Genomic DNA, 22,053 nt, shown 5'->3' on the forward strand with positions numbered 1-22,053 from the left:
CAGCAATGACATGGTTGACGAGTCCTAGCACACCTACAGGGAAACTGTACGTACAGGAGGATAGCATTTTTTTGTAAAATTTCTATTGTATGTGAACATGAAAAAGACAAGAAGAACTTCCTAAAAGGCAAACAATGGTTATTTCTAGGTGGAGGAATTATAGTTTGGGGTTTTGTATTTTTCTGTGTTTTATAACTTTTCTGCAATTAACACACATAACGTAAAGAAATGTAAAGAAAATGCTTTTTAATCTTTTAATTAGGTAAGTCAACAAATTTCTTCTCAGAACAAAACAGAGAGACGGAGGTACATGGCTAATGCAAATACTACTGATCCGCTCTTACGTGGAATTAATAGTGGGACGGAAGGCAGGGGCTCTGCTCTCCAGGGCTCCCTGTGGGGAGACCCCTTCCACAGTCAGGGCAAAGGATAGGGCCAGATAACAGTGTTTAGACATGTCTTTGATGTCCGCAGCCATGATCCTGGACAGCTGAGCAGCGGAAACAAAAGATCATTCTGGCAGCACTGGTCCCACTGGCCTTGGTACCCCACCTTTGGGTGCAGTTGCATTTGCCAGCGCTGACCTGTGCCCTCACACACACAGGCCTCATCTGCGGCACGCTCTGCAGTGCCAAAACCTCTCTCCAGATGCAGCCAATGAGAGAAAAATTTCTTTCTTTCTTTTCTTTTTTTTCCAAACCAGCTTTGTGTCTTGATGGTCCAGCTGGTGAAAGAAATGAGAAAAAAAAAAAATCTTCCTTTCAAAATTAATAATTTTGTGTTCACAGGGATTATCTCAGGGTATGGGGATTACAGATAAGTTTTGCTGAACTGTGCTATCTAGTTTTTTCTCTAGTGAACACCTGTGTGTAATAGAAAACATGTAAAAATAATCACAAATTTTTCAGTGCAAACCCACACTCCCAAGATGGCACTGGAGTCCTGCGTGTTCTAGATACAAGTTTTGAAACACCAGCTGCTGGAGGCTGCACTGGGGTTGGGGAAATCTCACAGGAGCTGACAGCTGAGATCACCAGGGACCAGGCAGGGCTGCAGATGACGGGTGAGACGAAGTGGGAACCTAACCCGGTCATGCCCATGCCTTCCACAAGGTCAAGTCCACCAGCAGGTCAGCGTGCCCCAGGCCGATCCAGCACACCCGGTGTCACCACCCCTGCCTGGAAGAGGAAGCGGCCCAGCTGCCCAGCAGCAGCAAAACTCCAGAGAAGCTCAGCCTCCCATCCAGAGTCCCCAGGGTCCTGACTCTCACTCCCCCACAGCTGCCATCAAGTCCTGACCCCCAGGGTCCCTCAGCTGAACTGTCCCTGTGGATGGCCTGACTATAATTAGCTACACGAGCAATTCAAATTTATTGTACAAACCGTAGGCGCTTATGTGGCCCAGTATATCTGCCTTGATAAGAAAAAGCATCAGTTCTTAAAATCTTAGAAGAAATCAATGCAAATGCAACTCGATGGAGGAGAAAGAGCTTTTTCAACAAACGGTGCTGGAACAATTGGATACCCGTAGGCAAAGAAATGAATCTTAACCTAAACCTTTGCACCTTATACAAAAATCAACTCAAAGTGGATCACAGACTTACATGTAAAACAAAACTATAAAACTTCTAGAAAAAAAAAACAACCAAGTACAGTCAAAAATCTTCATAAAAAAAAAAAAAAAAAATCTTCATGATCTAGGGCTAGGCAAGAAGTTTTTAGATTTGACACCAAAAGCACAATCCTTAAATTGATAAGTTGACACACTGGATTTCAACAAAATTTAAAAGTTTTGCTCTGCAAAAGACCCTGCTAAGAAAAGAAAAGACAAACTACAGAATGGAAGAAGATATTTGCGAACCACATATCCAACAAAAGACTAGCACCTGTAATACTTTTTTAACTCTTAAACTCAACAGTTAAAAAAAATCCAATTAGAAAATGGGCAAGAGACATAAAAGAGACATTTTGCCAAAGAGGATAAACAGAAAGCACGTAAGTCATGAAAAGATGTTCAGCTTCATTAGCCCAATAGGAAAATACAAATTAAACCCACCATAAGATATCACTATACATCCATCAGAATGTCTAAAAGAGAAAATAGTGACAATACCAAATGTTGTCAAGAATGCAGAGAAACTGGATCTTCATGCATTGCTGGTAGGAGTGTAAAATGGTACAGATACTCTGGAAAACTGTTTTGCAGGTTCTTATAAAATTAGACATTCAGCTACCGTAAGACCCAGCCATTGCACTCCTGGATATTTATACTATAGGAATTAAAACTTATGTTTACACAAAACCCTGTACACAAATGTCAACACCAGCTTTATCCATAATAGTCAAAAACCAGAAACAATTTTGATATTCTTCAACAGGTTAATGGTTACACTGTGGCAGAGCCACAGCTTGGAATACAGCTCAACAATAAAAAGGAATGTTATTTTTTTGAATTTATTTTATTCAAGAATGGTTAATTTACAATGTTAATTTCTGCTGTACAGCAAAGTGATTTAGTTATACATATATATACATTCTTTTTCATATTCTCTTCCATTATGGTTTATCACAGGATATTGAATATAGTTCCCTGTGTTATATAGTAGGACACCTTGTTGTTTATCCATTCTATATATAATAATTTGCATCAACTAATCCCAAACTCCCAGTCCATCCCTCCCCCACCCCCCTTCCCCTTGGCAATCACAAGTCTGTTCTCTATGTCTGTGAGTCTGTTTCATAGATAGATTCATTTGTGTCATATTTTAGATTCCACATAGAAGTGATATCACATGGTATTTGTCTTTCTCTTTCTGACTTACTTCACTTAGCATGATAATCTCGAGGTCCATCCATGCATGTTTATGCAAATGGCATTGTTTCATGCTTTTTTATGGCTGAGTAGTATTCCATTGTATATAAGTACCACATCTTCTTTATCCATTCATCTGCTGACGGGCATTTAGGTTGTTCCCATGTTTTGGCTAATGTGAATAGTGCTGCTGTGAACATAGAGGTGCATGTATCTTTTTGAATTGTAGCTTTGTCCAGGTATATGCCCAGAAGTGGGATTGCTGGCTCACACGGCAGCTCTATTTTTAGCTTTTCTGTGGACCCTCCATACTGTTTTCCATAGTGATTGCACCAATTTAAAAGAAATAAATTATTAATACTCAAAAGAACTTAGATGAATCTCCAGGGAATTATGCTGGGGCGGGGTGTGGGGAGGGACAATCTCAGGAGATCACATTCTATATAATTCTCTTTATATAACATCCTTGAATCAACAAAATTATAGAACTAGAGGACAGAGCAGTGATTGCCAGGGGGCAGGGATAGGGGATGGCAGGAGTGAAAGGGAAGCAGCCATGTCTCTGAAAAGGCAGCATGAGGGCTGGTTGTGGTGATGGAAGAATTCTGTATCTTGACTGTATCAGTGTTGTGATATCGTACTATGGAGTTTCAAGATGTTACCCTTGGGAGAAACTGAGTAGAAGGCTCTGTATTATTTCTTACAACTGCATGTGAATCTATAAATACCTCAAAATTAAAATGTTAATTAAAAGTAAATAATATCTCTCAGCATTTTTCAAAAGATAGTCTTGCTAGCAAGTTGCCGTAACACTGCCACCTGAGCAGGAGAAAAAGCTCTTGTTCAGACCGCCTGCTTTGTTAGTAAGATATTCGAGTGTGGCCACAGGCTGGAGAAGACGCACTGCTGCTTCTTACCATTGTCTCCACGTGAGAAATCTCTCTGGGAATTTGCAGGCTTTATCCAATGTTAATGGGGATTAGAAGGGCACGTCCAAGGGCCCCGTCTGATTCTATTCATTTTCACCCGTGTAAATGAACCCAAATCCGTATAAAATCCCAACAAGGCACTTTTGTGCCCTACCATGATGATCCAATCATTTAAAGAAGACCCCATTGGCGACCCGAATCCCATCTGAGAGTTAAGAGCAGTGCAGTGGCCAGGGCTGGGTCTCAACAGAGCAAAGAGCAGGAGGTTGAGAAACCGGATTCCTGACAACGGTCGCAGCGGTAATTCCACCACAGGAGGAGTGAAAGGAGAGGGAAGCAGCACCCAGCATAAGGACAGACAGAGCTCTGCAGTCAGACACCAGGAGGCTTGAAATCCAGCTGGTTTTCCTCACCTGTAAGCTGGGAGGTGAGGAAAACATCACAAGTCTCCTGCTAAAGTTAGATGAGAGGGTACACAGAGCATAACACAGGTTCACGGAGGTGCTCACGGAGGCCCGTGCCCTTCCTGCCCCCACTTGTCCAAAGTCCACAGCAGCAAAAATGCCGCTTACTCGAGAAAAAGCCCCTTACCCCAAGATTCAGGAGGCTTAGAGCCCAGGCTCCAGGCCCAGACCGCTTGTGTCCACGTTGTGTCTCTGCCACCTCTTGGCGTGTGACCTTGGACAAGCTCCTCAACGTCTCTGTGCCTCGGTTCCACGTCCGTAAAATGAGGGTTCCGATAACAGCACCCACCTCATAAGGCTGTTGTGAGGACTGAAATGCTTGGAAAAGTGCATGGCCACAATTTTTTTAATGTGTCCTTTCAGGTAATATTCTGGTTAGAAGAAATAAGAAAATATCCTTTTTTGGCCGAGCCGCATGGCTTGTAGGATCTTAGTTCCCCATCAGGAATTGAACCCGGGCCCTCGGCAGTGAAAGCGCCAAGTCCTAAGCACTGGACCGCCAGGGAACTCCCAGGACCATTTTTTTAAGTGTGTGAAAAACATTTATGCGGTATGATGAAAGTATTAGGTTAAACCATTCGAAATGGCCATTATACTATTTCGATCTACAAAAATAGCAATCTCCTATGGTTCTTCCCAGCAGGTAAACCTCTGGGCGTCAGTTCACACAGCTGTAGGAAGTGTATCACAGACTCTACAACCTGAGGCTGTGCTAAGGCTCAGGGACCACGTAAAATGCTGGCACGACGTAGCAGCTTCACAAACCACAGCAGCCAGTTGTGCAAAACTACCAACTGCTTCCCAGTTACGACGCTCAAAAAACACCACTCACAGGCAGCAGAGCTAAAGAAAAATAAGTGAGATAAGCAGACGATGGTACAGGCCCCGTTCCCCATGCAAGTGGATCCGTGTCACGTGGGGGGAGCCTAGAGGTCACAGGATGACCCAGCATCATCACCGTAGGAACTGAGCAAGAGGTGTGGACAGCAGTGGGAAGTGGGCACCACTGCGTTAAGACCCAGAGACGGGACGTGGGTGATAATATCATCATCACCATCACGATGACGAGGAAGAGGAAGAAGTGGTGGAAGAAGGGGAGGAGTAGTGATAGTAGCAGGAGAAGGAGTGGGAGGGGAAGGCGTTTGGGCTCTTTCTATGGAGAAGGCAATGTTCTAACACCTGACATGTAACAGGCTGAATTCTTGCCACTGCTCTACAAGGTGTTTATTATCACTGACCCCATTTTATAGATGAAGAAACAGACCTAGAGAAGATTAGGTCATTTGCCCAAGTGTAGCCGAGTTCACATGTGACCCTGGGTCTGCATGACTCCAGATACCAGCTCTTAAGTACACTCTCATTAGCTTAACCACTCAGGTCACCGCCATGTAAACAGATGCAGGATCATCATCTAAAGGCAAGTCTGACTAAGGAAGCTGTGCCAGGATGGACTCCAGCTTTCTAGACCAAAGAGCCCTTCCAATGACCTCTTGCCAGGGCAGTGATAGAGCAGCTTCACAGAGCAGAGATTCTTACCCTTCAGCATGTATAAGACTCCCTTGGAGGGCTTCTGAAATACAGATTCATCAAAGGTTCTAATTCATAAGGTCTGGGTGGGACCCAAGAATCCCGAAGGTATCTTACAACGCTAAAGTCTTGGCAGTCTGTGTGATGAGGAAGTCAGGCAAGTGGCTTGGTGTTGGGGTGCCCTCAGACCACACCCCACACACACACACAAGCCCATCTCATCAGCCTGGACCTATCCAGGCCTCACTCCCACTTTGGAGTCAGATAAAAATGGGTTTTCCACCACTTGTTCCTCATGTAACCTTGAGCAAGTCCATTGGCTTTTCCACACCTTCATGCCCTCAAGTCTACAATGGGTCCAACCCTCCACCTCACTGAGTAAGGATTAGTGATATGGCCCATGTAAGGTAACCGAGCTTAGGTCAAAGTCTACCTGCTCCTTTCTCCTCTCACCTGCTGTCAGATTCACTTCCTCTCTGTCCACAAACACACCAGCCCAAATACTACTTTTTCTAAACTTGTATCATGTCTGTAGCCATGAGTAAGGATAGCAGCAATACTTCATATGTCTATAGTTTACAAACTGCCCCTTGAAGGCAAGGTCCGCACTGCCCCTGGGTGTCCCTTGCCACGCCTAATGCAATACGATGTACAATGACACAGTGAGCATTTAATATGGATTTACTGATCCAGCGCACTGACTGAATTTGCTCTCAATCTAACATTTCGAGAAGACAATTTACACTTCAGAGATGTGAGCTCATAGTGGTTCTGGTTTTCTGTTCAACCAAGAATCTCTCTCCTCTACTCGCGTCTAAGAGATGCTGTGAACAGCCATGAATGGACAGAAGAAAGATTGTAATTAGAAGATGAAAGTAAAAGCAAGCCAGCATCCTGGATACAGTCAGGCAAAGGTACCTTAGAGCTACAGAAATCATAATGCCTAATTCTCTAGACAAAACCAACAAATATCTTAGCAAAAGAGAGGGCCAAATGAAGATTTTCTTTTAGGCTAACACCCCATAAAAGCCTGTGAAAAAATGCAGGTTCTCAGAAAGAAACAGGGAAGATGATAGAAAGGATAAAGGCAGAATATTTATCCTGAGATATGGCTGTTACTCTGACCAGCCCTGGGGCCAGGGCTAAGAGAAGGGAGACTGAATGACAGACAAATGAAAAGTACCAGTAGAAATTAACTCGAAACAGATGACAGTTTGGACAGGTGACAGAAGGGACAGAGACTTTTTGCGTGGGGCTAAGATTTGGCTTCACAGTTGTATAGCTTTGTGGCCAGACAGATGTGCATTCAAATCCTGGTAGAATTTGAATCAGCAACTCACCTCTACATGACCTGGATCAAGTTCCTGAACTTCTCTGGACTTTGGTTTTCCCACATATAAAATGGAAACGATAATACCTACACCTCATAGGTGCTATCAGTCCAACTCAGAACCTGGCCAGAATAGCCATGAAATGTTAGTTCCCATTGCCTTTACTCCACTTAAAATCATAAGAGAGGAGGAACTGGGTTTTACTTCCATGTATCCAACTAAGTAACTGCAAAGTTATATTCCTATCACAACTGAAAAAATTTACACTACCAAAATGAAAACTTTGTGAAACTCTTACAATGTGAAAATTCAACCAAACTCAGTGGAGCCCATAATGAAGGTAACTAACTTTGCAGGACCCTGTTATTTCCTTCGAGTAGTTAAATGGTATTTAATTTTTAAATCTTACTAGATGCGCCAGAATTAGCTACTCAAATCTGTTCCCAGGTTTCCTCTTTGGGCTTCCATTTTCTTATTTCTAACCCCTGACTCACAGGCTCACCCTTGGGTGGCAAAACTGAAAAAGCAATGCAATAGGATGGCCACCTGAAGAATCACCTTCAGAGTGAATGTGGGTGAAGAGAAAGGCACAGAAGTGCACACAGATCATCCCTCACTACCTAGGAGATAGAGTTTGAGGATCAGGTCCCACTTTCGCGATTGACCAGTTCTGTGACAGCTTCTCAATCTAAAACATGGGAATGATGGATTCCAAAGAGCAAGGAAGCCCTAGTAAATCCAAGGTCCAGATGGGTCTCGTGATATATTACTCCTAAATTAGTCACATTCAAGTCTAACAGAAGACAAGAATGTCAGCAGGAAGCAGAGGCACAGGAAATGAACAGAATCGTTTGTCAAGCCAGAAGCAGAGAGGGCCAAACGGAATCCTTTGTAAAGGGTGGTCTATACGTGTGCCTTCAACATCAAAATAAACCAGGACATTTAAGAAATGTGTGAATAATGGTGGTAGATCTTATTAGCATGGCAGGGAATTCATCTGATGGCTCAAATCCAGAAGAACTTGCCCTCTGAAGGACTTAACAATTTTTGTGTGCTGTTTCCAGTCCAGAACTGTCTACCAATAACCCACAAACACCTACAGGTAAGTACCGTGTCATGTGTTGCCCTGGGGCTGCACAGGGGTATACACACTCAGTCTCCCTGCCAGGTACAAAAAAGATTACCGACAATAACGGTGTCACCTATGTGTGCTCCAGCCTCACACACTTCAGAAGAAGAGTCTCGTTCCTCCTCTAAACCCCCCAAACCAGTGCTGGGAGCCCCTGTGTGCTCTCGCAAACCAACCCTAAAACTGCAGGCTCCAAAACTGAGAATGCTCACCTAAGGGGGCAATCTTTGGAGTGTGCCATAGACTGAAGACTTGTGTCCCCCCAAAATTCGTATGTTGAAGCCCTAACTCCCAGTGTGTTGTAAGTGAGGTCATAAGGGTGGGGCCCTGATCAACAGAGTTAATGTCCTTATTAGAAGAGACAGTAGAGGGCTCCGTCTCTCTCTTTCTCTCTCTCTCTCTCTCTCTCCCTCTCCCTCTCCACACTCCTGTAGGAGGAGGTGAGGAATGGCCATGTGAGGACACAGCAAGAATGTGGCCACCTGCAAGCCAGGAAGAGAGCTTTTCACCAGAAACCAAATCAACCAGAAACTTGATCTTGAATTTCTAGCCTCCAGAATTGTGAGAAATAAATTTCTGCTGCTTAAGCTGCTTGGTCTATGGTATTTCGTTATGACAGCCCAAGCTAATACAGGGCAGTGCAAGAAGGCAATATTGGATCTTTCTTATTATGCATCTTACTTTAAAAATCATAAATACTTTAAGCCTTGGTAATGGATCGACCCTGGCACTCCCCACCCCCAATGCATGTGCCACGTAGGGTAGGAAAGGTATCATGAGGAAAGAGTGGGCATCTCACAGCTCAGAGGGGTTAGCAGGAATGCCCACACCTGTCTGCTTGGTCTCCACGGATTGTAACACATTACAGCTTATATATGGCCAGATTGTGATCTTAGATAATAGAATCTTTACCACATCTTCTATGAAAATGAAAATCACTTACAGCACAGAGGTTCACTGTCAATCTTACTGCTAGAATGTAAGTTCCAGGAGGGCAGGAATTGCCTGATTTGTTCACTGCTGTATCTCCAGCACTTAGACAAGTACTTGGCACATGGTACATACTCAATAAATAGGTATGTATTAAATAAATGATGCTAAAACTCGTGTTACCTTTACAGACCATGATGTCTGCAGATTTTTAAATTTTGGAAACAGCTTTCTAACCTCGTTTTTATTTTTTACAAATGAAGGTATCAATGAGTTTTTATTTTGTTAAAATACAAAATTTACCAATAAGCTCATGTCAGGGAACAGATATTTAGGCGATTCTCATAAAATACTTTTTACATGGTAGATGCCCAAGGATTGCGGTGGCTCTAATAATTATTATTATTTGGCTAACTCTTATGCCTGAAAGCACTGGAATGCAAGGGAGTTACCAACCAATGAAATAGTCGTATTAGCACGAGCTCCTTGTTTTACTCTTTTCTTGTATTGCCTTCCATACTTCTCCCCAGAGGCCAAGGTATTGCTAAGCACATAATAGATACTTTTATGTGACAAATATAAAACTAACTGAACTTTTGGCTCAAATTCTCCTACACTGTAGTCAAGACCTCAAAATAGAACCCTTAATTGTTCTCTAATTGTTTCTACCAGTATTAGGCTTGGCTCTGTCCAGAGTTCTGTAAGTTCCCTAAAGAACAAAGCTCATTCATTCCTCAAATATTTACTAAACACATACTATTGACCAGCCATTGTCCTGGGTGCCGGGGCAGGACGGTGAGCAAAGCAGACTTGACCCTTCACAGCACTTACCATGTGCCACGGGGGAGATAAGACATCAAACAAATAAATATGTAATGACAGATGTGGTGTGTCCCATGAAGTGGTTCTCGACCTTTTCTTTTTTTTGTTTTTAAAGAAAATTGCCTACATACACTTCAGTTCAGAAACATTTTATCTAATCATTTCTTTCCCAAATCTTTTTGAGTCAAGAACTGTAACTATCAATCAGAGTTCCTGATCAACAAAAGATCTCACAGTCACTCCACCACTGGTCTCATTCTGCACAAAGGGAAGAACCTGACATTGTACTGACTTATCGAACTCGATGATGGGTAAATGCACAATTTCCAGTAGGGTTTCCTTTTTTTTTAAAATTTATTTATTTTTTGGCTGTGTCGGGTCTTATTTGCGGCACGCGGGATCTTCATTGCAGCGTGAGGGCTTCTCTCTAGCTGTGGCGTGTGGGTTTTCTCTCTCTAGTTGTGGCGCGCAGGCTCCAGAGCGCACGGGCTCTACAGTTTGCAGCGCGTGAGCTCAGTACTTGTGGCATGCGGGCTTAGTTGCCCTGCCACACATAGGATCTTAGTTCCCTGACCAGGGATCGAACCGTTGTCCCCTGAATTGTAAGGCGGATTCTTTACCACTGGACCACCAGGGAAGTCCCCTGTTCGTTTTTTTTTTAAAGAGCTTATAGACCTCTTGTCTACTTTCACAGATTAGTGGTTCTCAAGCTTGACTGTTCATCAGAATCACCTGGAGGGCTTATTAAACCACAAATTATTGGCAAATCTCCCCCTTCCCAGAGCTTCTGAGTAGGGCTGGGTATGGGGTCTGAGAATCTGCATTTTGTGCAAGTTCCCTGGTGATGCCAAAGCTGCTGGTCCAGCAACTACAATTTGAGAACTACCACACTAGACTAAAAGGCAGACCTGAGCTTGAACAAAGTAAAAGTTGGAAGGAAGCTCATGGATTACCTAGGCCAAGCTCCTCAGGTGACAGACAGGTGAGCCAGAGAGCCAACCTGCTCAAGGTCAAAGCAGAACAAGGTAGGCAGGTCACTGGCATGTCTGTTACACAGCTTCCCAGCAAGCCCACCTTCCTGAAAACATGCCCTTTTCGGTGGATTCGGAGGTAAACTCATCATCAAAAATCCAAGGGTATGAAATGCTGTAATGTCTTGGATTTACTTCAGGGTAATCCAGGAGGGTTGCAGTGTGGGGAGGGAGGAGGAAGAAGAGGCAAAATTGATAAAGTGTTCACAGTTGTGGAACTGGATGAGATCACACAGAAGCTCAGTATATGATCTTTCCACTTTTGTAGACGTTTGAAGTTTTCCACTATGAAAGGGTAATGGGAGTCAGTTGGATCAAGATTTGTCATTGCACATCTCTGAGAGGACCTGGGTTCCCACACAGCCCCTGAAATATACCCCACCCCACACCCCGCCACCAAAGGAATATTTTGAACATCTGTGACATGCCAAGTCTTGGCTGGCCACTAGAGGGAGTCAAACAAAATTAAGGCACAAATCGCTGTCCTCAAGCCCATAATTTGGTGTGTAAAGAAAATGCAAATTATTGTGTTACAGAGACAAATAAATGGCATAAAAGATAATGAAGAAGGGGCTAAGAGACTGAGAGGGCTAAGGCAAGGCTGCATCTTTTCCCACTGTATATCCTTGAAGTAAAACTTTTAGTGCCGTTTTCTAAGGGTGGTCAAGTTTCAGAAATGTGTATTACCATCAATCAGTGATGTTTTATCAAAGTGGAAAGAACATCAAAAGCACAAATAAAAGGAAAAGCCCAAGAGTCTGCTAGGGTAATAGTTAAATTATAATTTATGCACACAAGAGAACACAAAATTTTAATTTAAAATGACAATATCGCTTTGCGGTTCCAACACGGCAGAGGTGACGGTGGAGATTCTCGGCTCCAATGGGGCTTTCGACAAGGGATTTATCAAAGATGTTCATGAAGATTCCCTCATAGTTGTTTGTTTGTTTGTTTTTAAGATGTTGGGGGTAGGAGTTTATTAATTAATTTATTTTTTGCTGTCTTCGTTTCTGTGCGAGGGCTTTCTCTAGTTGCGGCGAGCGGGGGCCACTCTTCATCGCAGTGCGCAGGCCCCTCACTATTGCGGTCTCTCTTGTTGCGGAGCACAGGCTCCAGATGCGCAGGCTCAGTAGTTGTGGCTCACGGACCTAGTTGCCCCGCGGCATGTGGGATCCTCCCAGACCAGGACTCGAACCCGTGTCCTCTGCATTAGCAGGCAGATTCTCAACCACTGCGCCACCAGGGAAGCCCTCACAGTTGTTCTTGAGAACAACTGGCAACCGGAACGCCAGGTTCCATTTAATGAAGTTAGATTACCACAACCACCTGATATAAAAAAAAAGAAATTATTGAGGCTTCCCTGGTGGCGCAGTGGTTGAGAGCCCGCCTGCCGATGCAGGGGACACGGGTTCGTGCCCCGGTCCGGGAGGATCCCACATGCCGCGGAGTGGCTGGGCCCGTGAGCCATGGCCGCTGAGCCTGCGCGTCTGGAGCCTGTGCTCCGCAACGGGAGAGGCCACAACAGTGAGAGGCCCGCGTACAGCAAAAAAAAATAATAAATAAATAAATTAGTGAAGGAGATGAAGTACAGGTGTATTCAAGAGCAAATGATCAAGAACCATGCGGATGGTGGTTGGCTAAACTTCGAATGATGAAAGGACAATTTTATGTCATTGAACATGCTGCTTGCGATGCCACTTACAACGAAATGGTCTCATTTGAATGACTTCGGTCTGTCAATTAAAATAAAACTGTCAAAAAAAATACCTTCTTTAAATGCACAGTGGATGTTCCTGAGGATTTGAGAGGGACGTGTGCTAGTGAAAACGTACATGAAGCTTTTAGGAAAGCAGTAGGAGCAGGCCGAATTTTTTACCATCCGGAAACCACACAGCTAATGATACTGTCTGCCAGCGAAGCAACCGTGAAGAGGGTAAACATTCTGAGTGACATGCATTTGCGAAGTATTCGTACGAAGTTGATGCTTAGGTCCAGAAATGAAGAGGCCACTAAGCATTTAGAATGCACAAAATAACTTGCAGCAGCTTTTCATGCGGAATTTGTTGTGAGAGGACATTGGATGGGCCTGCCCACGGGAACACATGGCAGTAACGTACAGCAAGCTAGAAAGGTTCCTGCAGTTACAGCTATTGAGCCGGATGAAGCTACTGGAACATTTAAAATCTGCGGACAGAGTGCTGATGCTGTAAAAAGGGCTAGAGGTTTTTTGGAATTTGTGGAAGATTTTATTCAGGTTCCTAGGGATCTTGTTGCAGCGTCAAGGATGGAGTTGCTCCTTGAGCTTCACTGTGCTAACATCAAGGTTGCTTTTATGCGCGGCTGCTACGGCTGCTCAGAGAAGACATACATCATGTGAATTCCCAGTCCTACTCCTCTGCGTTTTTCCTTTTACCTGTTCAGTTGCTGCTGCTTTTAAATTTAGGGTTACTGGGCAAGGAGGTTTGAAAATCCTCTAACAGTGTCTGCTGTATTGACCGGCTTATTGTTGCCATTGTTCCCTTATTTATTCCCCTTCCCCCTTATTTATTCTTCACTGGGAACTGTTCTCTCAAGCATGCAATAGAAGAAACTTACATTTTAACCTCTTTCAACCAAAATTAATTTATTGTGGAAATAGATTGCTGATATAGTATAAAATTTTAATTAATTGAGGATTTGGACTTAACAAATAAGATGTTGCTGTTAACTTAGGATACATCTATTCCGTATAGTGATAGTTACCTGAACATCTTCTTCTGTTACCAGGTAACACGACCCAGTATTGCTTTGTTACTTTATGGGCGTATGTTAGCTTTATAACAAGTGAGTTCCTAAGGGGAAGAGCATCTTCATGTCCTCCTTTTACTTTCTCCTCTAATTACCGGACACTCAATAACTGCTATTTGACAGACTCACAAGTTAAGTGTGGAGAAGGTAAATAATTTGAATTTTATGTCATTTTACAGCTCATATCTAGGAAGACAGCAAACCACAGACATGTTGTATGCAGCTGTACAGTTCTGCAGTACTTTAAAAACTTACAGGTGTAAAATGTAATACTTGTTCAATGTCAACTTTTTATTTCAGTGAAAAGAATATTCATTTTAAAAGAATCTTCAAGTCACAGGTGTCTTTTGAACAAATAGGAACTTGAAAATAAAAGCCAGATTGATGACTTTGTTAGTTGTTTGAATAATAATATATGTAACATGTCATAAATGTAAACAAATTGATGCGATTAATGCCAAAATAAAAGTTTTCTTTTTGCCTTCAAAAAAAAATATCAACGAAATATTAAGTATATTCATAATACAACTTTTATATTTAAAAGATACAAAATGACATATATTATATATATATATAATTTGGGCCAATGTTTAGAAGCATATAGAACTTAATTTTAAGACCAGAAAAAACATGCCAAAGTACTAACAGTAATTATATCTGGATCATAGATTTCCAGTTTTCCTTCTTTTTTTTTTTTAACTCTTCTGCGGGTTTTTAAATTTTATGTCACAGATATAACTTCTACAACAGTCTTCCTCATTCTGTTGTTTTTGTTTTTAAGGGCAATTAGCTTTAAAGTACTATAATTTATCTGTATATTCAGAAACTGAACCAAAAAGACAAGCGTGCCCATTAAGCAGTGTACAAACTGCAGAGATTAACTGGAATCCTTTGAAGGGATTAGAGGTCTACGGACCCTCTGCAATGGTCAGATCAGAGCTCCATGAGCTGCCCTCGGCCAGCCCCAATGGTCAGTTACTCCCACAAAAGCCCTAGAGGCTTCCTAGGGGAAACAGAACAGAACCACTAAAGCATGCTGGACAGGGAAATGTCGATTATTAAAAGCAAGCTCCCTTTACCCACTTAATGCATGAAGGGTCCATATCACAGCCTTTGTTTAAATGTCCTGGTCCCGCTCATTTCTTAGCACTGTGCTTGGGCATGGCACGGGGTACAGGGGGTCTGCCTCTCTAAGTTATAGTCTATCTTCTTTTCATTCTGAATGAATGAACCTTTTATTAGCTCTCCTTTGAGATTGCCTCTGAACACCCTGGAATCACTAAGTAATTCAAATGTTGAATCCACAAACTAGACACGATTTTCTTAAAATGGGGTTTTCTGATGTCAAATAAAAGGGTAGTAGTAGCATGAACATCTGTAATGCCATAGGAGTTCAGTCACTTGCTTACTAAATGAACCAACTTTATACTAAGCATAGAAACCTTTAGACAGGCTCTACATTATAAACTCTCCTATTAAAAATGACAAGACAAAAATACAGATATTAAAGTGTAGCTTCAAATTACCCACCCACTAAAAGATTACATGTATTGGTGCAAGTGGCTACTTTCACTGATTAAAAACATCTTAAACCACAAATAAGCCATTTGTTAATCAATAACAAGAAAGGCTAGGATGGAATTTCAACTTCAACCTGAACTTACTTCTTATTCTTTAAAGAATACTTGTTCCAGAAAACACTAATTCTAAAAGATACATGCACCCAATGTTCATAGCAGCATTAGTTACAATAGCCAAGACATGGAAGCAACCTAAGTGTCCATCCACAGATAAAGAAGATGTGGTATACACACACACACACACACACACACACACACACACACACACACACACACACACAATGGAGTACTACGCACCCATAAAAAAGAATGAAGTTTTGCCATTTGCAGTAACACAGATGGACTTGGAGGGTGTTATGCTAAGTGAAATAAGTCAGACAGAGAAAGACAAATACTGTATGATATCAGTTATATGTGGACTCTAAAAAAAATACAACAAACTAGTGAACATAACAAACAAGAAGCAGACTCACAGATATAGAGAACAAACTAGTGGTTACCAGTGGGGAGAGTCGTGGGGGGAGGGGCACAATAGGGGTAGGGGATTAAGAGATACAAACTATTAGGTATAAAATAAGCTACAAGGATATATTGTACAACTCAGGGAATATACCCAATATTTTATAATAACTATAAATGAAGTATAACCTTTAAAAATTATGAATCAACACATTGTACACCTGTAACTTATATAATATTGTACATCAACTATACCTAAATTAAAAAAAAGAAAAATTGCTCCGGAATGAACAGTAGACCACCTCATCCACTGCTGTGGGGATGGAAAATGTCACAGATCACAATGCAAACTTTAAATGAACCAGATTTCAGTATGAACAGACTTGTAGAAACATCTCCTCACCTGTGTTTCATTTCATTGTTTCACATTTTTAATTTGATTTTTGTTTCCTAGAAACAAACTTTCCTGAGCAAACCCAAAAACAGTACTCTCGAAGCAATGGATTGCATATAAGGAATTCTTCAAATCTGCCCGGAGATTTAAGACATTCTAAGACAAGGGTAGGAGTCTAATTGGCCTTTAAAACTTCCAGGAGTGTTTTCCTACAAAGTGCTGCAAACCCCGTGACATTAAAACAGCGCTTTAGGTAAGATGAAGCTCAGAACCGTCCCAGACCTCCACCTTTCCCCATGTCTAAAACGCAGTGTTAATCGGAGAAATTAAAATGCTCTCGCTAGGAATAAAAGTTTTTATCAAGTTAAAATGCACATATTGTTTAAAACAGATACTAAAAAAATCTTCCAAGTCCTGAGTAAAACTTACCTCTATAATAAAACTTTCTTAAAGAAAAGCTTCACTATACAAATTAAGTAGTTCCTCTTTTTTTTTTTGCTGGTCTTCATGACCAGGGATCAAAAGAGGCTTGACAGCAAAATGGCCCAACAGTCTTCTCCATGAATGGCCATCATCGCCTCCACCCAGCCTGGCGCCCTGGCGGCCACACACACACACACACACACACACACACACACGCACCTTCTTGTACTTCAGGGAAGCAGCCTTTGTTCCCAAGACCCAAAACTGGGATCCAGCTACTAAGCCTCCTCCTCCCCCGAATCAGCCTTCCCAAGGGTCGGAGCCCCTCAGAGACAGTCCCAGGGCGGTTCTGGAAAGAAGCCCCATTTTCTCCCGTGTTCCAAGCGCTGGGGAGTTGGGGCCGCCACCACCGGCTCCAGCTTCTCTAAACACACAGACATGGACACGCATGCACGCACGCGTGCACACCCTCAAAACAGTGATTATTACCATCATTGTCATTTTTATTAGCTCTCACCTACGGAGCGCTCACCATGTGCCAAGCGCCCAGCGCGCGCTCTAAGTCCATCTAAATCCAACTCTGCCGGCCCCTCTTTTTCTCTCTCTTTCACACTCACACACACACACTCCCACGCGCGCAAGCACACGAGGCAGCGGTACCCACACCCCCACGCGCCCTCGAGGCTGAACCCCGACATTTCCGTAGCCTCCCGGCGGGTCCCGACCGAAAAAGTACCCACGTCCGCCCGCGCGCTCCCCGGGCCGCGCTTCCCCGCGCGCCGCGCTGCGAGGCGTTCCCCCGGCGCGCCGGGCGGCCGCTCCTACCTCGGCCCTTTGTCCTCGCGCCGCCGCGGCCCCGCTCCGGTGCGCTCGCCGCCGTCGGAGGGCCGGCCCAGCCGCCCGCGCGCTCACTCCCCCAGCTCCCGGGCTCGGCCGGCCGCGGGGCACGCGGCAAAGCCCGGATCTGAGGAGCGCGGAGCGCGGCCCGCGCCCGGGACTGACCCCTGACCCCGACCGCCCCCTGGAGTCCGCTTCTCCGGGTCTTCCGGCCGACCGCGGAGAAGGTCCGGCGGTGGGCTCGGCCGACCCGGGACCCCGCTGAGGAAGGGTCGCGGCGAGGGCGGCGCCGGGGCCGGACCGGGCGGCGTCGGGCGAGGGGAGGAGGCTCGAGGGCCAGAGCCGAGCCCCGCGCCCGCCCGCCGGCCTGGGTTTTCGCTCCGCGTGCCCGGTCCCCTCGCCCTGCCCCTGCGCCCCCCCTCGCCAAAGTCCGACCTCCTCACCCGAAGGGCGTGGCACCGGCCTCGGGGCGCCGCCTGCTCTCGGGAAACGTCGCTGTCTTCTATGATCTCCCCGAGGGATTCCTCCCCCAGCTTCTCCGTCCCGCCCCCCGGCACACGTCCCCACCTTCCCGCAGGGCCACTCGGGGAGCCCCTCCAGCCAACGGAGACTCAGCGGGTAAGGGAGTCTGGACAGACGTTGGAAGAACCCTCGGAGAACAGGTCATTTTGTCGCTTGGGACGCAGACGCCCAGAGGGGACAAGGCAGGTCTGCGAGGCAGCAGGAGCGCAGCCCAGGCTTCCCAAAGGCTCCACGCCAAGGGCCCCGGAACGCCCACCCCTGGACGCACGGGCTGAGCCCTGTGGAGGGCCGCGTCGGCGGGGCGCCCTTCTCCGGCCCCCAGCGGACCGGCTCAAGCAAGGGGGGATAGGGGGACCCGGGTCCCCAGCAGCTGGGGTCTGCCAGTGTCCCACCAGGGAGCCTGTCTGAGGCCAACAGAGGAGAAAGATTCTGGAACGGTGGGCACCTGCGGGGGGAACCCAGCCAACTCTCCCTGGCCCCAGTGTCGGAAAGAATCCTTGAGGAACGGAACGAACCAAAGAATCTCCGATAAATCTTTGCAGACCTCGCAGGAGGCTGGTGCACAGGTAGACCGAGCAAGCAATGAGCACAGGGCAGGAGTATTTCTTTCTCTTTTTTTAAGCAAGAGAGGAGCCCCTGTGATTTCAGGAACCTGCGAGGCGCAGAGCTGGAATCGGGCGAGCAGCCCGGCGCCCTCACTGCCACTCACCCCCATGACTCGCCTTGTGGCCTTGGGCCAGTCTGACAGTGTCCTTGAGGATGGGGGAGACAGTCACAGTTCAGTGAGCTGGGCGGTTAAATGAGGAAATGAGGGAATGAGGGTCTGGCCCCCAGCAAGTGCCCGCACACAACAGGTCCTGGGTAAAAACGTTGCCTGAATCAATCTCCGTAGATTTCCTGTACTCTGATTGGCAGTACCATCACTTTCCTTGTCTTATAATGAAATATTTCAAACGCACACAAGAGAAAGTAACTTCACGAGCCCCTCTCTGTGTGCCCAAGAACCAGCCAATCCTAACCTCTTGCCATACTTACTTCAGATATTCATGTAGGAAATAAATATCACGATACAGTTAAAGCCCCCGGAAAGCCCTCCCTGATCCCAGTTCTTCCCCCACCACGACCCACCCAACCCCCAGTACTTTCCTAAAACATCCCATCAAGTTTTCATACTATTACTACATATGCATGTGTTCATGTTACTACGTATGCCTGAGTTGAACTATAGCTTGTTTTCCAATATTACCACTTTCTGTGTGTTATCGTATTCTGCGTTTTGTTCCGTAACCCAGTCATTTGTTTTATGTTGTTTTGCTAAATATGATGTTTGTAAGAGCCATCTCATCATACATATAGCCCTAGGTTATTCATTTTACCTGCTAAATAGTATTCCAAGTGGCACAACTTGTACAGACATTCTTCTGTTGATGGACCTTTGAGTTGATCTGTTTTTCATGATTAGAAACAAGCCTGCAGTGAACATTCTTGACTGAATTTGTGTTTCTAGGGAATACACAGTTTTTCAACCACTCCAGTAAACACATGTACGGAATAGCTGTGTTGAATTCCCGTTTACCAATACGTTGGTTCTATGGTTTCGATTACTTACTGCAATTGCTAGACCAATAATCACGGTACTTACATTCTTTTCCCTTACATTTTGACAGCTTACCCTTTATCGAGCAAATAAAATCCTACAGAACAGGGTCAGCAAACTTTTTCTTAAAGGTTTAAAAGAAATATTTTAGGCTTTGCCAGCCAAGAGGCAAAACCACAAAAAGTCTTAGGGAGCTGTCCCATGCCTTAGCTAATGGATACAATGACTTTGGGGAAACCGTTTAATCCCATTTTTTAATCTATGATAAATTTTAGAAATGCACAGACTCCTATCAATTAAGGATTAGTAAGACAAGAAATGAAATTCAGTGAAAAAGTTGTGTATTATTTTCCTGCTGGATGAATCATCTCTCTGCTCCCAGTTCATTGATTCAAACACCAGCACGCAAATACGAATGATTAGCTTTTTTCTTCCTGAACCGAACCTGACCCACTCATTTTATGTCTTTACTGAACTTGAACCAAAACTTGAAAAAGTAATTTCAAGATATTTTCTTAACTGAGGGGAATCAAGCTAGTTTAAAATGTTGTTGACAAACATGGGGCTGAACTAAAAAACCGTGGTGGCCAACCTCAGACCTACAAAGGAGCTGTCAATCTCTAAGTTCACTCAGTAAGCAGGGTTCGCAGAGGCCACGGGGTCAGGAAGGCAATTAGACACGGCTTCTGGGCACATTTGCTTCTTTGACCAGCATTATCCTGAAGAATCGCACGCATGTACTTCTCCTCACATGCTCACACACACACATCCTTCTCTCCCCACACACACATCCTCACACATACGTCCCCCCTCACACGTCTAGGCATGTGCTGCGCACACGTATTCCTTACACACATATCTGCCTCCTTAAATGCACACACACTTCAAACATACATGTGACTCTTCTTCACATACATACACGTTTCCTTCTCATACGTTTCTCTCCACCAAGAGAGAAACACCGAATGTCTCTCTCTCTCTCTCTCTCTCTCTCACACAGACCTTGTCACGCAAACATTTCTTCCCTTGGTACATAGATTCTGCTTCCACCCATATTTCTCTTTCTTGTAAATCCAACTCTTCTGATACCTTTTTCTTTCTAACATACACACATTTTCACATGACTACACCCAGACACAAACTCATCCTCTCACACACTTTCATTTTTATGTATATTTGTTTATCTCATCACACATACCAGTAGATACGCCATCTCCTTCCTTTGTGCCCGAGCAAAACGGCTTCCTCTTTTCACATCCATCACAGCGCCCAATTAAAATGCGGTAGAGTGGAATGGGCTGAAGCCTTTAAAAGCTCCCATTTGTGCGTGTCAAGCAGTGTAGAGTCATTCGTTATCAGCGTACCGCTTGTTTCTATGTGAAGACGTTTCTGAACGGCTTAAGGGTACTTCAAGTTTATTCGCTTATAATAAATATCTCTAAACTATAACCCAGTTTCTGTTATTAGCTATCACTTTCTGTGGAGGAAATGTTTCCCTAGCCTAGTAAATGCTTAAACCCAGCTTACTTAAATTCTCTCAGAATGTGAGTGGGTAGGTATATTGGTTTGCACAGGCTGCCATGACAAAGCACCACAGGCTGGTGGGCTTAAACAACAGAAATGTAGCATCCATAGTTCTGGAGGCTAGAAGCCCCAGATCAAGGCGTCAGGGGGTTGGTTCCTTCTGAAGGCTGCAAGGGAAGGATCTGTCTGTCCCAGGCCTTTCTCTTCGACTTGCATGCCTGTCTTCTCCCTGTCTCTTCACATCCTCTTCCCTCTCTGTGTGTCAGTGTCCAAAATTTCCTTTCTTATAAAGACACCAGTCATATTGGATTAGGGCCCACCTCAGCGACCTCATTTTAGTTTGATTGCCTCTGTAAAGACCCTCTCCCCAAATAAGGTCACATTCTGAGGTGCTGGGGGTTGGAACTTCAATGTATGAATGTGGAAGGAGGCAGGGATGGGGAACACAAATCAACCCCTAACTGTAGGACTTGACTTGTTTCTACAGGTGGTTCAGACCAGAGATACTAAACTTCACCAGGATCACTAATACATCTGAGGCCTAGATGTGCCACATCCTCTTCTGAAACCTTAAATTCAACTCCAATTGCATTCCACTCTACTTCACTCCACCTGCATATCACCAGGAATATTGACCACCCCAAATTCAGCGGCCCTACTCAATGCGCTCCCTAAGGTGAGACTGCTCCACCTGGTGGAGAGTCAAGATGCTACACTGCAGCAAACGGTAAGTCGGCTTATAACCCGGCTGCCAGCATCGCATTGTCTGGTATCGAATATTACATAAACAAAGGAAAGAGTGAGAGGGGCAGAACAAATTAGGTGCAACTGATGTATTTCCTGGGGGTAGTGCGTGGGAGGTGAACATTTAAGTAGGACACATGTAACAATCAGTAACACATTAGCAAACAAACTAAATTGTGCTTGTATAGAATTCAAGTGGAATAAAATGTAGC

At 44.5% G+C, this 22,053-nt stretch overlaps 1 pseudogene; it reads left to right on the forward strand.

The window, feature by feature from the left end:
• The first annotated feature begins 11,795 nt into the window (after window positions 1-11,795).
• On the forward strand, window positions 11,796-13,351 carry LOC136133631 (RNA-binding protein FXR1 pseudogene; annotated as a pseudogene).
• Window positions 13,352-22,053: the final 8,702 nt, after the last annotated feature.

The sequence above is a fragment of the Phocoena phocoena genome, chromosome 14, assembly GCF_963924675.1.
Source record: "Phocoena phocoena chromosome 14, mPhoPho1.1, whole genome shotgun sequence".
In the NCBI taxonomy this organism is placed as follows: Eukaryota; Metazoa; Chordata; class Mammalia; order Artiodactyla; family Phocoenidae; genus Phocoena; species Phocoena phocoena.